The sequence below is a fragment of the Elephas maximus genome, chromosome 19, assembly GCF_024166365.1.
Source record: "Elephas maximus indicus isolate mEleMax1 chromosome 19, mEleMax1 primary haplotype, whole genome shotgun sequence".
Taxonomy (NCBI): domain Eukaryota; kingdom Metazoa; phylum Chordata; class Mammalia; order Proboscidea; family Elephantidae; genus Elephas; species Elephas maximus.
In genome coordinates, this window is record NC_064837.1 from 9,394,381 (window position 1) to 9,409,779 (window position 15,399).

Below are 15,399 nucleotides of genomic sequence, written 5' to 3' on the forward strand. Positions count from 1 at the left end.
TCAAATAGGGAAATCACAAAAACAAAATAAGATTAACTTAAAAAAGAAAAAAGTGTTCAAAACAGGGAATCATTGAAGTCATTATGTAAAAGATTACAACAATCAGAAAAGATAGACTAAACAAAGGAGGCATGGATCTTCCCTATGGAGAGGAAAACAAGGTGATATAGGATGATACAAGTTAGGTTTTTACTTAGAAAAATAGGGGTAAATATTAAGGTAACCACAAAGAGGTCTAACAATTCCATATTTCAAAATAAAAACCCAGATAAACATAACAACTCAGCAAACATAAATTCAACTACTATGAAAAGGAGGAACACACAATTTACAAAGAGAAACTTCTCAGCACAAAAAAGTAGGTGGAAAAATGAAATTGTCAACAACACACAAAAAAAGGCATCAAAATGACAGCCCTAAACTCATACTTATCCATAATTATGCTGAATGTAAATGGATTAAATGCACCAATAAAGAGACAGAGAGTCTCAGACTGGATAAAAAAACACAATCCATCTATATGCTGCCAACAAGAGACACATCTTAGACTTAGAGACAGAAATAAACTAAAACTCAAGGGATGGAAAAAAATATATCAAGCAAACAACAATGAAAAAAGAACAGGAGTGGCAATATTAATTTCTGACAAAATAGACTTTAAAGTTAAATGTACCACAAAGGATAAAGAAGGACACTACATAATGATTAAAGGGACAATTGACCAGGAAGATATAACCATATTAAATATTTATGCACCCAACGACAGGGCTGCAAGATACATAAAACAAACTTTAACAGAATTGAAAAGTGAGATAGACACCTCCACAATTATAGTAGGAGACTTCAACACACCACATTCGGTGAAGTATAGGACTTACAGTAAGAAGTTCAAAAGAGACAAAGAAGATCTAATTGCTACAATCAACCAACTTGACCTCATTGACTTATACAGAACACTCCACCCAACAGCTTCAAAGTATACTTTTTTTTTTTTTTCTAGTGCACATGGAACATTCTCTAGAATAGGTCACATATTAGGTCATAAAACAAACCTTTGCAGAATCCAAAACGTCGAAATATTACAAAGCATCTTCTCAGGCTATAAGGCCATAAAAGTAGAAATCAGTAACAGAATAACAGAAAAGAAATCAAATACTTGGAAACTGAACAATACCCTGCTCAGAAAAGACTGGATTATAGAAGACATTAAGGAGGGAATGAAGAAATTAATAAAATGCAACGAGACTGAAAACACTTCCTATCAAAACCTCTGGGACACAGAGAAAGCGCTGCTCAGAGGTCAATTTATATCGATAAATGCACGCATACATAAGAAGAAAGAGCCAAAATCAGAGAACTTTCCCTACAACTTGAACAAATAGAAAGCAAGCAACAAAAGAATCCATCAGGCACCAGAAGAGAACAAATAATAAAAATTAGAGCAGAATTAAATGAATTAGAGAACGGAAAAAAAAATTGAAAGAATTAACAAAGCCGAAAGCTGATTCTTTGAAAAAATTAACAAAATTGAAAAACCATTGGCCAGACTGACTAAAGAAATACAGGAAAGGAAACAAATAACCTGAATAAGAAATGAGATGGGCAATATCTGAACAGACCCAACTGAAATTAAAAGAATCATATCAGATTACTATGAAAAATTGTACTCTAATACATTTGAAAACCTAGAAGAAATGGATGATTTCCTAGGAACACACTACCTACCTAAACTAACACAATCAGAAGTAGAACAACTAAATAGACCCATAACAAAAAAGAGATTGAAAAGGCAATCAAAAAACTCCCAACAAAAAAATGCCCTGGCCCAGACGGCCACAGCAGAGTTCCACCAAACTTTCAGAGAAGAGTTAATACCACTACTACTAAAGGTATTTCAAAGCATAGAAAAGGTTGGAATACTACCTAACTCATTCTAAGAAGCCAGCATATCCCTGATACCAAAACCAGGTAAAGACACCACAAAAAAAGAAAATTACAGAACTATATCCCTCATGAACATAGATCCCAAAATCCTTAACAAAATTCTAGCCTATAGAATTCAACAACATATTAAAAAATAATCCACCATGACCAAGTGGGGTTTATACCAGGTATGTAAGGTTGGTTCAATATTAGAAAAACAATTAATGTAATCCACCATATAAACAAAACAAAAGACAAAAACCACATGATCTTATCAATTGATGCAGAAAAGGCATTTGACAAAGTCCAACACCCATTCATGATAAAAAACTCTCAGCAAAATAGGAATAGAAGGAAAATTCCTCAACATAATAAAGGTCATCTTTTTTTTTTTTTCATACAACGCCAACAGCCAACATCATTCTAAATGGAGAGAGCCTGAAAGCATTTCCCTTGAGAATGGGAACCAGACAAGGATGCCCTTTATCACTGCTTTTATTCAACATTGCACTAGAAGTCCTAGCCAGAGCAATTAGGCTAAACAAAGAAATAAAGGGGATCTGGATTGGCAAGGAAGAAGTAAAATTATCTCTGTTTGCAGACAACATGATCTTATACACAGAAAACCCTAAGGTATCCTCAAGAAAACTACTGAAACTGATAGAAGAGTACAGCAGAATTTCGGACTACAAGATAAACATACAAAAATCAGTTGGATTCCTCTACATCAACAAAAAGAACATTGAAGAGGAAATCAACAAATCAATACCATTCATAGTAGCCCCCAAGAAGATAAAATACTTAGGAATAAATCTTACCAAAGATGTAAAAGACCTATACAAAGAAAACTACAAGGCAGTACTGAAACTAAAAGGGACCTACATAAGTGGAAAAACATACCTTGCTCATGGATAGGAAGACTTAACATTATAAAAATGTCTATTCAACCAAAAGCTATCTATATATATAAAGCACTTCCAATCCAAATTCTAACTACATTTTTTAATGTGATGGAGAAAAAAAATCACCAACTTCGTATGGAAGGGAAAGAGGCCCTGGATAAGTAAAGCATTACTGAAAAAGAACAACAAAGTGGGAGGCCTCACTCTACCTGATTTTAGAACATATTATAAGCCACAGTAGTCAAAACAGCCTGGTACTTGTTCAACAACAGACACATAGAGCAATGGAACAGAATTGAGAACTCAGATATAAATCCATCCACATATGAGCAGCTGATATTTGACAAAGGCCCATTGTCAGTTAATTGGGGAAAAGATAGTCTTTTTAACAAATGGTGCTGGCATAACTGGATATCCATCTGCAAAAAAATGAAACAAGACCCATGCCTCACACCATGTACAAAAACTAACTCCAAATGGATCAAAGATCTAAACATAAAGTCTAAAAGGATAAAGATCATGGAAGAAAGAATAGGGATGTTAGGGGCCCTAATACAAGGCATAAACAGAATACAAAACATTACTAACAATGACGAAGAGAAACCAGATAACTGGGAGCTCCTAAAAATCAAACACCTATGCTCATCTAAAGACTTCACCAAAAGAATAAAAAGACCACCTACAGATTGGGAAAAAATTTTCAGCTACGCCATCTCTGACCAGTGCCTGATCTCTAAAATCTACATGATTCTGCTAAAACTCAACCACAAAAAGACAAACAACCCAATTAAAAACTGGGCAAAGGATATGAACAGACATTTCACTAAAGAAGACGTTCAGGTGGCTAACAGGTACATGAGGAAATGCTCTCAATCGTTAGCCATTAGAGGAATGCAAATTAAAACTACAATGAGATTCCATCTCACTCCAACTAGGCTGGCATTAATCAAAAAAAAACAAAAAATAATAAATGTTGGAGAAGATGTGGAGAGATTGAAACAATTATACACTGCTGGTGGAAATGTAAGATGGTACAACCAGTTTCGAAATTGATTTGGCATTTCCTTAAAAAGCTAGAAATAGAACTACCATACGAATCAGGAATCCCACTCTTTGGAATATATCCTACAGAAATAAGACCCTTTACATGAACAGAAATATGCACACTCGTGTTTATTGCAGCACTGTTTACAATAACAAAAAGATGGAAGCAACCAAGGTATCCATCAACAGATGAATGGATAAATAAATTATGGTATATTCACACGATGGAATACTACACATCGATAAAGAACAGTGAGGAATCTGTGAAACATTTCATAACATGGAGGAACCTGGGAGGCATTATGCTGAGTGAAATTAGTTGCAAAAGGACAAATATTGCATAAGACCACTATTATAAGATTTTGAGAAATAGTTTAAACTGTGAAGAACACATTCTTTTGTGATTACCAGAGGGTGGAGGAGGGAGGGCAGAAGAGGCTTATTTACTGATTAGATAGTAGATAAGAACTACTTTAGGTGAAGGGAAGGACAACACTCAATATGGGGGAGGTCAACACAACTGGACTAAACCAAAAGCAAAGAAGTTTCCTGAATAAACCGAGTGCTTCGAAGGTCAGCAAAGCGGGGGCAGTGGTTTGGGGACTATGGCTTCAGGGGACATCTAAGTCAATTGACAAAATAAAATCTATTAAGAAAACATTCTGCATCCCACTTTGAAGTGTGGCGTCTGGGGTCTTAAATGCTAGCAAGGAGACATCTGAGATGCATCAATGAGTCTCAACCCACTTGGATCAAAGGAGAATGAAGAACACCAAGGTCACAAGGTAATTATGAGCCCAAGAGACAAAAAGGGCTGCATGAACTAGAGACTACATCATCCAGAGACCAGAAGAACTAGATGGTGCCCAGCCACAACTGATGACTGCCCTGATAGGGAACACAACAGAGAACCCCTGAGGGAGCAGGAGAAAAGTGGGATGCAGACCCCAAATTCTCATAAAAAGACCAGACTTAATGGTCTGACTGAGACTAGAAGGACCCTGGTGGTCAGGTTCCTCAAACCTTCTGTTGGCCCAGGTCAGGAAACATTCCTGAAGCCAACTCATCAGACATGGATTGGACTGGGCAATGGGTTGGAGAGAGATGCTGATGAGGAGTGAGCTACTTGCACCATGTGGATACTTGAGACTATGTTGGCATCTCTCATCTGGAGGGGAGATGGGAGTGCAGAGGGGGCTAGAAACTAGCAAAATGGTCACAAAAGGAGAGATTGGAAGGATGGAGCGGGCTGGCTCATTAGGGGGAGTATAAATGGGAGTACGTAGTAAGGTGTATCTAAGTTTATATGAGAGAGACTGACTTGATTTGTAAACTTTCACTTAAAACACAATAAAAATTATTAAAAAAAAAAAAAGATCTGCCAACTGCCCTAAGCCAGGTCTTCAGGGCAGGCACTGCCCTTTTACCTAGGCACAGGCATAAAGTGGTCCAAGGACTTCGAATGCCTTTCAACCCTGCCTAGAACTATGTGGGCCCATTTCAAAAGTGTAGGCTCTAATTAGCACAGTACAACAGGTTATATACCTGAAGCCTATTTTCAACTGCAACAGCTAAAGGGGAGTGGCAGATTCATGACATTTGACACCACCCTTCCCATTAAGCAGCCTCCTCATCTATCCACCTCAGGAGCCTGAGGCCTGGTGACTCCACCCACTCCACCTAGCCACCCACAACAGGGGCCCCAGAAGAAGTGGTGCCTCTCAGTCCTTACAGCCAACACCACTGGGTGCCCAAAGTCCAGATGCAAAACCCACCCACCTACGTGCTCCAGGGAATAAGGACATGCCTTGTACCCAGGCACTCAGGGACAGCCATCAGCCCCCTACCTTGCTCAGTGTATAAACCTTTACTTCATCCAGAAGCCTGTGCCTGCTCCAATCACCCCTACATAGCCCTACCTATCTAGGACTGTAAGTGAGAACCTGCACAACACACTTGGTGACTGATGACCTGTACACCTAAGGTGAATCCACACAAGAAAAGCAAATGAACTCCTGGGCTCGCACACCTAGTAGCAGCTGTAATCACCTGGTGACACAACATGAGAGCTTCAAAGATGCCAACAATAATCAAAGTAGTTCACACGACTAGTCTATATAAGCATATTTTTTTAAAAAAAAACAAGAAGCTGGACACAGTAAGTAAACATATAATAAATAAATACAATAACTTATTGATGGCTTGGAGACAATAGTCAATATCAAATCACATACAGAGACAAACCATGATGGCTTCAGCAGGCAATCAAAACAAAGAACCAGGAAACCTTCTGGAGAAGAGAATGTCTTGGAATTAGTGGAGGTAGAATTCAAAAGATCGATATACATAGCTCGTCAACAGATTAGGAAGGACATCAGGCAAAACACAGACCGAGCCAAGGAACACGAAGAAAAAGCAATAGAGGAATTTAGGAAGGTTATATAAAACAAAAATCACAAGTTTAACAGGCTGCAAGAATCCATAGAGAGACAGCAAACAGAAATCCAAAAAATAAATTTTTAACAATTAAATTTCAGAATTAGACAACACAATAGAAAGTCATAGGAGCAGAACTGAGGAAGTGAAAGTCAGAATTAGTAAGACTGAAGAGAAAGCACTTGACACCAATTTATTTGAGGAAAAATCATATAAAAGAATTTTAAAAAAATGAAGAAACCCTAAGAATTATATGGGAATCTATCAGAGGAATAACCTACGAGTGATTTGAGTACCAAAACAGGGAGGGAGAACAGAAAATAGAGAGAATTGTTGAAGATTTGTTGGCAGAAAACTTCCCTAATATTATGAATAGACAAGAAGATATCGACCCAAGAAGCTCATTGGACCCCACACAAGGTAGATCCCAAAAGAAAGTCACCAAGACATATTATAATCAAACTTGCCAAAACCAAAGATAAAGAGAGAATTTTAAGAGCAGCCAGGGATAAAGAAAAAGCCAGCTACAAAGGAGTCAGTAAGACTAAGCTTGGACTACTCAGCAGAAACCATGCAGGCAAGAAGGCAATTGGATGATATGTATAAAGCCTTGAAGGAAAAAAAATTGCCAGCCAAGAATAATATATATCCAGCAAAACTGTCTCTCAAATATGCAGGTGAAATTAGGACATTTCCGAATAAACAGAAGTTTAGGGAATTTGTAAAAACCAAACCAAAATTACAAGAATTACTAAAGGGAGTCCTCTGGTTAAAGAATCAACTATATCAGATAACAACCCAAGACCAGAACACAGGACAGAATAACCAAGTATCAACCTAGACAAGGAAGTCACAAAAATAACTCAAAGCTAAAACACTGAAAATAGAGAAACAGAGATGTTAATATGTAGAAGATGACATTAAAATAAAAAAAGGGACTAAATAATGTAGTCATAGAGCTTTGATATGGAGAAGTCAAGGCAATATTAAGAAACAAAAGACTGGTTTAAACTTAGAAAAATAGAGATAAATTTTAAGGTAATTACAAAAGAAACTAACAAACCTACAAATCAAAATAAAAAAAGAAGAAAAACATAAAGGCTTAGCAATACAAGATCAACAACAATGAAAAAGATGAAAAGAAAATACATAAAGGAAAACAACTTGGCACAGAAAATTAAGTAGAACAAAGAAACTGTCAACACCAAATACATATGTATATATATCAAAATGATAGCACTAAACTCATACCTATAAATAATTACACTGAATGTAAATGGACTAAATGCACCAATAAAGAGACAGGAAGTGGCCCTCAAGAAGATAAAATACTTAGGAATAAATCTTACCAAAGATGTTAAAGACCTATACAAAGAAAACTACAAAGCTCTACTACAAGAAACTAAAAAGCACCTACTTAAGTGGAAAAACATACCTTGCTCATGGATAGGAAGACTTAATATAGTAAAAATGTCTATTCTACCAAAAGCCATCTATACATACAATGCACTTCCGATCCAAATGTCATTTTTTTAATGTGATGGAGAAGCAAATTACCAACTTCATATGGAAGGGAAAGAAGCCTCGGATAAGTAAAGCATTACTGAAAAAGAAGAAGAAAGTGGGAGGCCTCACTCTACCTGATTTCAGAACCTAGGAGAGAGATGCTGATGAAGAATGAGCTATTTGTATCAGGTGGACACTTGAGACTGTGTTGGCATCTCCTGTCTGGAGGGGGGATGGGAGGGTAGAGAGGGTTGGAAGCTGGCAAAATTGTCACGAAAGGAGAGACTGGAAGGGCTGACTCATTAGGGGGAGAGCAAGTGGGAGTATAGAGTAAGGTGTATATAAACTTATATATGACAGACTGACTTGATTTGTAAAAGTTCACTTGAAGCTCACTAAAAATAAAAAAAAAAGAGACAGGAAGTGGCAGAATGGATTTAAAAAAAAAAATGACCCATCTATAGGCTGATTATAAGATACACTCCTTAGACTCAAAGACACAAAATAAAACTCAAAGGATGGAAAAAATATATCTCAAGCAAACAACAATCAAAAAATAGCAGGAGTGGCAATATTAATCTCTGACAAATAGACTTTAAAGCAAAATCCACCACAAAGGATAAGGAAGGACACTATATAATGATTAAAGGGTTAATACACCAGGAGGACATAAGCATAATAAACATTTATGCACCCAACGACAGGGCTGTAAAATACATAAAACAAACCCTAACAGCACTGAAAAGAGAAACAGCTCCATGATAGTTGTAGGAGACTTCAACACACCACTTTCAGTGAAGGAAAGAACATCTAGAAAGAAGCTCAATAAAGACACGGAAAATCTAAATGCCACAATCAACCAAATGGATCTCATAGACATATACAGAACACTTCACCCAACAGCAGCCAAGTATACTTTCTTTTCCAATGCACTTGGACCATTCCCTAAAATAGACCACATATTAGGCCACAAAGCAAGCCTTAACAGAATCTAAAACATCAAAATATTACAAAGCATCTTTTCTGAGCATAAAGACATAAAAGCAGAAATCAATAAAAGAAAAAGCAAGGGAAAAAAAAATCAAATACTTGGAAACTGATGACACCTTGCTCAAAAACTACTGGGTTATGGAGGAAATCAAGGACGGAATAAAGAAATTCATAGGCTCAAACTAGAATGAAAACACATCTCACCAGAACCTTTGGGACACAGCAAAAGCAGTGCTCAGGGGTCAATTTATAGCAATAAATGCACACATCCAAAAAGAAGAAAAGGCCAAAATCAAAACATTAACCCTACAACTTGAGCAAATAGAAAGAGGGCAGCAAAAGAAGCCGTCGGGCGCCAGAAAAAAAGAAATAAAAGATCAGAGCAGAAATAAATGAAATAGAGAAAAGAAAAACAATTGAAAGAGTTAACAAAGACTAAAAGGTGGTTCTTTGAAAAGATCAACAAAATCAACAAACCACTTGCCAAACTGACAAAAGACAAACAGAAGAGGAAGCAAATACCCTGAGTAAGAAATGAGATGGGTGATACCACAACAGACCGAACTGAAATTAAAAGAATCCTAAGAGAGTACTATGAAAAACCATACTCCAACAAATTTGGAAACCTAGAGGAAATGGACAAATTTCTAGGAACACACTACCTACCTAAACTAATACAAACTGAGATAAAAAAAAAAAAAAAAAAAAAAACTAAATAAATCTATAACACTCTGAGGGACCAAATAGCTGTGTTGAGGGCTGTGGAGAACATGATCTCGAGGAACATCTAGCTCAACTGACATAACAGAGTTTGTGAAGAAAATGTTCTACATTTTACTTTGATGAGTAGTGTCTGGGGTCTCAAAAGCCTATGGGTGGCCATCTAGGATACTCCACTGGTCTCACCCCTTCCGGAGCAAGGAAGAATGAAGAAAGCTAAATAAAGACACAAGGGAAAGATTAGTTCAAAGGACTAATGGACCACATCTACCACGGCCTCCACCAGACTGAGTCCAGTACAACTAGATGGTGCCTGGCTACCACCACTGACTGCTCTGACAGGGATCACAATAGAGGGTACTGGACAGAGCTAGAGAAAAATGTAGAACAAATTCTAACCCAAAAAGAAAGGCCAGACTTGCTGGCCTGACAGAGACTGGAGAAACCCTGAGATTATGGACCCTGGAAACACTTTCAGCTCAGTAACAAGACTACTCCTGAGGCTCACTCTTCAGCCAAATACTGAACAGGCCCATGGAACAAAACAAGACTAAAAGGGCACACCAGCCCTGGGATGGGGACTGGAAGGTAGGAGGGAACAGGAAAGGTAGTAATAAGGAACCCAGAGTTGAGAAGGGAGAGTGCTGACATGTCATGGGGTTGTTAACCAATGTTATACAACAATGTGTGTACTAACTGTTTGATGAGAAACTAGTTGTTCTGTAAGCCTTCATCTTATATTCAATAAAAAATAAATAAATAAATAAATAAATCTATAACAAAAGAGGAAACCCTGGTGGCATAGCAGTTAAGTGCTACAGCTGCTAACCAAAAGGTCGGCAGTTCGAATCCTCCGGGCGCTCCTTGGAAACCATATGGGGCAGTTCTACTCTGTCCTATAGGGTCGCTGTGAGTTGGAATTGGCTCGATGGCAATGGGTTTGGTTTGGTTTATAATAAAAGAAGAGATCGAGGAGGTAATAAAAAAAGCTTCCAACAACAACAAAAAAAAGGCGGCCCTGACAGCTTCACTGGAGAATTCTACCAAATGTTCAGAGAAGAGTTAACACCAGTACTACTAAAGATATTTCAGAGCATAGAAAAGGATGGAATACTCCTGAGCTCATTCTATGAAGGCAGCATAACCCTGATACCAAAACCAGATAAAGACACCACAAAAAAAAGAAAATTACAGACCTATATCCTTCATGAACATGAGGCAAAAATTCTCAACAAAATCCTAGCCAATAAAAGTCAACAATGTATAAAAAAGAAATCCACCATGACCAAGTGGGATTTATACCAGGTATGCAGAAATGGTTCAATGTTGGAAAAGCAAACAATATAATCTATCACATAAATAAGACAAAAGAGCCACATGATCTTATCAATTGATGCAAAAAAGACATTTGACAAAGTCCAAAACCCATTCATGATAAAAACTCTCAGCAAAATAGGAATAGAAGGGAAAGTCCTCAACACAATTAAGTGCATTTATACAAAGCTAACAGTCATCATCATCCTAAATGGAGAGAGTCTGAAAGAATTCTCCTTGAGAATGGGAACCAGACAAGGATGCCCTTTATCCCCACTCTTATTCAACATTGTGCTGGAGGTCCTAGCCAGAGCTATAAGGTAAGAGAAAGAAATCAAGGGCATCCAAACAGGCAAGAAGAAGTAAAAGCATCCCTATTTGTAGATGATATGATCTTATACCTGGAAAACCCCCAAAGAATCCACAAGAAAACTACTCAAACTAATAGAAGATTTCAGCAAAGCGTCAGGATACAAGATAAACATAAAAAATCAGTTGGATTTCTCTACACCAACAAAGAGAACTTTGAAGAGGAAATCACCAAATCAATACCATTTACGATAGCCCACAAGAAGATAAAATACTTAGGAACAAATCTAATCACAGACGTAAAAAACTTATACAAAGAAAACTCCGAGACACTACTACAAGAAACCAAAAGAGACCCACATAAATGGAAAAATATACCTTGCTCATGAATAGGAAGACTCAACATTGTGAAAATATTTATTCTACCCAAAGCAGTCTAGAGATACAATGCAATCCCGATCCAAATTCCAATGGCATTTTTTAATAAGATGGAGAAACAAATCACCAACTTCATATGGAGAGGGAAGAGGCCCCAGATAAGTAAAGCGTTACTGAAAAAGAAAAACAAAGTGAGAGACCTCACACTACCTGATTTTTGAACCCATTCTACTGCCAGGGTAGTCAAAACGGCCTGGTACTGGTACAACAACAGATAGACAGACCAATGAAAAGAACTGAGAATCCAGACGTAAATTCATCCACTTGCGAGCAGCTGATATTTGACAAAGGCCCAAAGTCCGTGAACTGGGGAAAAGACAGTCTTTTTAACAAATGGTGCTGGCGTAACTGTATATTCATCTGCAAAAAAAAAATGAAACAAGACCCATACCTCACACCATGCACAAAAACAAACTCCAAATGGATCAAAGATCTAAATATAAAACCTAAAATGATAAAGATCATGGAAGAAAAAATAGGGACAATGCTAGGAGTCCTAATACCTGGCATAAGGATATGAACAGACACTTCACCAAAGAAAACATTCAGGCCGCTAACAGATACATAAAGAAGTGTTCCTGATTATTAGCCATTAGAGAAATGCAAATCAAAACTAAAATGAGATTCCACCTCACCCCAACAAAGCTGGCATTAATCCAAAAAACACAAAATAACAAATGTCGGAGAGGTTGTGGAGAGACTGGAACACTTATACACTGCTGGAGGGAATGTAAAATGGTACAACCACTTTGAAAATTGATTTAATGCTTCCTTAAAAAGCTAGAAATAAAAATACCATAAGATCCAGCAATCCCACTCCTAGGAATATATCCTAGAGAAATAAGAGCCATCATATGAATAGATATATATATGCATACCCGCATTCATCACAGCACTGTTCACAATAGCAAAAAGATGGAAATAACCTAGGTGTCCATCAATGGATGAATGGATAAACAAATCATGGTACATACACACAAAGGAATACTATGAAACAATAAAGAACAATGATGAATCCTCAAAACATCTCACAACATGGATGAATCTGGAAGGCATTATGCTGAGTGAAATCAGTCAGTCACAGAAGGACAAATATTGTATGAGACCGCTGTTATAAGAACTCAAGAAAAGGTTTAAACACAGAAGAAAACATTCTTTGATGGCTACGAGAGTGGAAAGGGAAAGAGAGGGGAATTCAGTAACTAGAGAGCAGACAAGAATCATCTTAGATGAAGGGAAGGAAAACACAAAACACAGGGGATGTCAGTACAACTGGACTAATCCAAAATCTAAGAAGTTTTCTTAACACAACAAACACTTCAAGGGACAGAGTAGCAGTGGCTGGGGTTTGAGGACCACGGTTTCCAGGGACCTCTGAGTCAATTGGCATCACAGAGTTTATTAAGAAAATGTACTGCATCCCAGTTTGGTGAGCAGCATCTGGAGTCTTAAAAGCTTGAGAGTGTCCATCTGAGATGCATCAATTGGTCCCAACTCACTTGAAGCAAAGGAGAATGAAGAACACCAAAGACACAAGGAAAATATTAGCCCAAGAGATAGAAGAGTCACATAAACCAGAGACTCCATTAGCCTGAGGCCAGAAGAAAACTGACAGAGTGTTCTTCTGATAGATAGTGCCCGGCTACCACCAATGAGTGCCTTGACAGGGAACACAACAGAGGGTCCCTGACAGAGCAGGAGAAAAGTGGGGTGCAGAACTGAAATTCACATAAAAATACCAGACTTAATGATCTGACTGAGACTGGAGGAACCCTGGAAGCCATGGCCCCTGGACACACTGTTAACCCAGAGCTGAAACCATTCCTGAAGCCCACTCTTCAGACAAAGACTAGACTGGCCTATAAAACATAAAATAATGCTTCTTAGTTCAAACAGATACACAAGACCAAATGAGTGGCTCCTGTCCAGAGGCAAGATGAAAAGACAGAAAAGAACAGGAGCTGGTTGGATGGACAAGGGAAACCCGGGGTAGAAAGGTGGAGTGTGCTGTCACATTGTAGGGATTGCAACTAATGTCACATTACAATATGTGTATAAATTTTTGAATGAGAAATTAAAATAAATAAATAAAAGTTAAGTTTTATAATCCCATTTGGCTCTTTAATGGGGCTCTTCATTGGGGTGTTGGGTGAAAATGGGTTCTTTGTTCCCCATGTAGCTTCACATTGTCTATATTACTTTAGGGAAAGAGGTGATTAGAAGATCAGGATTTGCGCAGTCCTGAGAAAATGGCCCAGAATAATATCAAAATCTACCCTTGACCTAACAACATGTATATAAGGAGAAAGAAGTATCTTCCAAGATGGGTGAGGGTGTCACAGAGGAGGTGGCATTTGAGCTGAGTCTTAGAGTGTGACTAGAACCCTGATGTGCAGATAAGGGTATTCATTCCTCAGGCTTACTGAGAGGTAGAAGGGTGGGAATTGGGTAGGGTTGCCCAAGGAACTAGGGAGCTTTACTGTAGCCACCAAGGCAGACTCTGCTTCTTTGATGTTCTAGCCATCTAATTTGAGTTGTCTAAGTGATGGATGGGTTGGGAGAGCTGTTTCTCGATGGGTAAGGGATTCTGAGTCTGCTGGGTTGGCATGTTTTTGGCAGGCTGTCTGTCTTGATTTGTTGCTTTGAAGGGCTATTGCTCAGAAAGCCTTTGTTATCAGCAGATCCTGGGCCTGCTGGGTCATGTCTGCTTCTGTGCTCCAGCGGGCACACCATGCCAGGCTCAAAGCTTTGTTATCTTTATTATCCATCCTTTTGCAACTCCAAGCCTGGAGGAGGGATGAGTCCTGCTCATTACTGTGCAACCCTGTCCATTTGATGTTTGGTGGCCTGGGGATTCTGAGATGGAAAGAGTCTAGGGACACAACGAGCAGCCTGAAAACTGAGGTGAACAATGAGACATTTGATAGAGAACGATGGCAAGTAGGATTGTCATGCATCATATTGTTGTTATGTGCCATCATGTTGGTTTCGACTCAGAGCTACACTATGAACAAAAGAACAAAACACTGCCTGTTCCTGTACCATCCTTGCAACTGTTGTATGTTTGTTGCAATCGCTGTGCCAATCCATCTCGTCGAGGGCTTTCCTCTTTTTGCTGACCCACTACCTTACCAAGGCCCTTCTCCAGGGACTGGTCCCTCCTGATAACATGTCCTAAGTACCTGAGATGAAGTCTCTCCATTCTTCCTTCCAAGGAGTACTCTGGCTGTACTTCTTCCAAGACAGACTTGTTCATTCTTCTGACAGTCCATGGTATATTCAGTATTCTTCACCACCATCATAATTCAAAGGCATCAATTCTTCTTCAGTCTTCCTTTCAATCAGTCATGCAACAAGCATTTATGGGAATGTGCCTTAACAAAGGGTAGCTGGGGGCCCTTTAGAGCATGGAGGAGTGTTTCTGCCTTAGCCTGGGCAGAATAGTAGCCTTGATCCACCTTCATATAGAAACTTTTTCTAGCATGCTAAACCCAGTGTCCCCCTGCCCCTCTCATACTGGATTTCAAGTGAGTCCACCTTCCAACCATACTGATATAGGGGACAGTGGATTGTTAGGAATGGGATCTGCTCTCATTTCTTCTGGCCTCAGGCCCTAGACAGCTCAGATATCTGCTGCAACAGACATGTCTTTAAAATACTTCTAGTGTTGTCCTCAATTTGTTTTGTGAACGAAAATCTTTTCCCAATATATTGTAAGCTCCTCAAGGGTAGGGCCCATGCCCTTGAATGCTTTTCTCTGCTCCGTGTTGGCTGCCATTGTGTGCAGCACTCAATGTTTGTCATCACTTTATCAGCG